Below are 3,648 nucleotides of genomic sequence, written 5' to 3' on the forward strand. Positions count from 1 at the left end.
AGGGCATTCCTGAGGCAGTCCTTCCCCTGCAGGCTGCCATTATTGATGCTGTCAGTACCAGGGAGGCTGTTGTCTGTTTGATGTATTATACATTTGTATTATACATGGATTTTATTTTAGAAAATGACATTTGTTGTACAAAGTTGCCTTCCTAAGTGTAATTAAGTGAGCATGTTAAAAACTTTGTAAGGGTGAGTGTTTTTCTTGGCAAATGTTTAGCAACTTGGTAAGTATGAGTGTGTATTGCTGCCCAAGGAAGTTTTGGGGGTCATGTGTTGTCACCAAAGCAGAATGTTTGCTAAATGACTGGTCCCCATTGTCGAGGCAATCTGCCTGGTTTTCCCTTCATTCTATGTTATGAAGCACTAGGCAGAAGATAGAAATAGGCTTGTACTGATGGCACAGCTCCCACCTGCTGTGATGATGGAAGCAGGCCTGATGCTCCAAGCAGCATGAGAACACCAGCAAGGTAAAGGTTCTCCTCCCCCTGGCATGGGGGGGGGGGGGATAATGGTAATCCACCCAGCCAGGGCCGCATTGTCTCCGTAGAAACGGGTCATCCAAATAGCAACACACAGCCCAGCAAGCGAGGCTCAATGGCTGAGTGCTGACCTATGAACGAAGAAGTCCCCTGATTCCTGGTAAGGGCACCCACATCACCTGATTGTTTCTCTGTCTCCTTGTCTGTCTCTGTGTCAGATCCAGAAGAACAGATTTAAAATAAAACTGGACAGTCCGCGCGCCTCCCGGTTCCCGCCGTCTGTCCGCCCGCTCCGCCGCCGCCGCCGCCATGCCCAAGTGCCCCAAGTGCCAGAAGGAGGTGTACTTCGCGGAGCGGGTGACGTCCCAGGGAAGGACTGGCACCAGCCCTGCCTCAAGTGTGAGAAGTGCGGGAAGACCCTGACCTCGGGGGGCCATGCCGAGCATGAAGGCAAGCCCTACTGCAACCACCCCTGCTTCCCCGCCAGGTTCGGACCCAAAGGCTTTGGTCGAGGTGGCTCTGAGAGTCACACCTTCAAGTAGACCCAGGTTGTGGAGACCCCACCCCTGGCTGCCCCCTGGACCTGGACTGCTGTCCCTCCAGGCTGATGCCCAGCCGTAACTCCTGGGGCTCCACAGACCCCACGCACTCAATAAACCGAGCTGGGGAAAAAAAATACAATAAATAATAAAAAAATAAAATAAAATAAAACTGGAAAGTGTGAAATCTGCTCCTATCCTCCCCCCAAAAGGTATCAGATTTTACTGGAAACGCCCAGCACTTGTCTTCCGTAGTCATCGTGAGAATTCCAATTCATGAATGTTCACAGTATCTCTGTTTAAAACGTGTGTGCACATCTACACCCAAACAGCAGAGCATCGCATCCTGGAGAATTTTCCATTTCCTTCCACACTGGAAATGGAAACAAATGGTAGAGAAAGCTGGGCATGAAGAGAGAGGTTAATCATTGCAACCTGGACAAGATGTATTCAACAAATCAAGGCGTGACTACTCAAACCCGATCCTTCCTGTTTGTGGAGGTTTGGGCACAGGGGACACCAACATTTTTAATGTGAATGAGGACTTGATTGTGCAAAGCTTTCCTTCACCCCCTGAGAGATACTCAGCAGAGGTGCTGAGCCACTTGGAAATGTGTGGTGTTTCAATGCGAGGCTGGGGGTGGGGGTTTGCCCCTCCTGACCTGAGCGAGAGAGCCCACCTTCCAATGTGCACAGGGCCCCTGCTTGGGCGTCATCAGCTCCATGACTGTGGGCTGGCTCCTCACAAGTCAGCTGAGACCCAGAGAAAACAATATCCCAACTGGCCGATTTCCCCTGGTCCCGAGGTGCTGTGTCAGGATTGGGTTGATGTGGGAAAACCCGAGTATGAAGGTGTGGCTCAATGGTTGCTTCTGAGAGTTTCAGGTCACCCATCCAAGCCCTCAGTCATTGTAGGGAATGAGGTTCCCATTCTTCACATGGAAATGCCATCATTTTTTAAATGACTCCCTTTGTATGAGAGTTCCACATCATAATTCATGCAATTTTCTTTCCCATCTAAAGAGAAACCTACAGAAGCAGCTGGTTTGAAGAATTGCGACGCTGGGATCAGTTCTAAGACAGCTGTGGGGAATGCTGAAGCACCCAACAGAGTAGAGAGGGTGCCCACGTGGCTCAGGGGACGTTGTAAAAAGATGTTTCTCTTTAAAAGCAGGTGAGCTGGGAGGTGGTGAGTGGATTTCCCGTTTCTTCCACACCCTCCAACGGTGGTGCTTTTGTCTCAGTGCCCAGTGAGTGCCATGAGATCCTGGGTGAGAGGGAAGTGTATCAGAGACCATGAGATACACAAACCTTGGTCCTCCATTTGGACTTGGCTCCCCCTGGTTTGGAAGCAGGCCCAGGTCTTTGCACCTGGATTTATGTCAGCACCACAGACAGACAGACAGACAGACAGAGACACAAGGGCTCTCGTCGAGGTTCCTGATGAGGAAGTTTCCTAATCGTCTAATGGTCTTGTCACTATGTCCATTCCAAGGGGCCATATGCCCATTCTGAATGACTGTTTTAGAGACGGAAAGACCCAATGTTGTTCTTGTACCTATTTTTCTATCATCTATTTGCAAAACGGAGTGAAAAGAAGAAGAGCTCGGATGCCCCCATGTTCTGATTGTGAAAGGTGTTGTGTGTCATCAGTTTATTTCACACACAGTTAGTGACGTTGTTCTGGATGGAACTGTGCTGGAGTGAGAAAGTTCATGAATGAACAAGCACTGGTTCCTGCTTCTAAAAGTTGCCTTTAGGACGGGCAAAGGCCTATACCAAGTGGTGTCGAGAGGCACAGGAGAACATGTGTATTTGTAGTCCAGGGGGCTGGGAAGGTTTTGAAATGGCCACTTGAAAAAGTGAATGGAAGCAATAGCCGGTGTTTGTCAATGCTAGAGCATGAGGTTGCCAGAAGAACTCCTCAGTAGTGTCTAGTTAAAGAAGACAGCAAGGGACATATTAGGCAGGGAGGGTGCTCACTCACCTTCAAGGCCGCCTCAGTGCAGCGGTGTGCGGCTAATCCCTTGTCAGTGCTGGGAGGGACGTGTTGCAGACCCAGAGCCTTGAGTTCGTTCTCTCCCGGGATGGCATGATGGCTGCCCTGGCAGCGTCGCTGAAATGATGGGTCTAGTTTTTGGTCACAGTCACGTGGCTTTAGCTGGAAGGTCAGCACCAGGCCCAGAGGCACAAGGTGTTGTTGGTTGAATGGCCCAGTGAAGCTTTGCTTTGATTCCCAAAGGAAGGAATGATCCTGAAATGGTGAGTGAAGCCGCCTGACATTTAAAATACCAAGTCTGCCATTTCCCCCTCTTCCATGTTCTCGGATCTGTGTGTTCATGTGGAGCCTCACGGGAATGGCACTCATGCCCTTGTCCTCCTGTTGGGCCCCCACGCTTCCCTTGTGGTCGTCAGAGTGTGCCTTTTTACTGCTCTTTAGATCTTGATGTCATTTTCATTTTGTGAATTGTTTGCCATGGAAGTCTAGAAAACACTGAGATCTTATGTATATATTGATGTACATATCTATCTTTCTCCTTTTGCCTGTTGCAGCCTTTGAAGAAGATGTTGGAGAGAGCTTGCAAGTTCCAGAATCTTTTTAAAAAATATATATGTTATTGATTTTTT

The 3,648-nt window shown here is 49.1% G+C and overlaps 1 pseudogene across 1 annotated transcript; it reads left to right on the forward strand.

The window, feature by feature from the left end:
* The first annotated feature begins 790 nt into the window (after positions 1-790).
* LOC308512558 (cysteine-rich protein 1-like) lies at positions 791-1,198 on the forward strand (annotated as a pseudogene). Its single transcript has one exon. The product of its transcript is annotated as a cysteine-rich protein 1-like (transcript).
* The last annotated feature ends 2,450 nt before the right edge of the window (positions 1,199-3,648 follow it).

Source organism: Myotis nattereri (assembly GCF_964212035.1).
Source record: "Myotis nattereri genome assembly, contig: HAP1_SCAFFOLD_137, whole genome shotgun sequence".
In the NCBI taxonomy this organism is placed as follows: domain Eukaryota; kingdom Metazoa; phylum Chordata; class Mammalia; order Chiroptera; family Vespertilionidae; genus Myotis; species Myotis nattereri.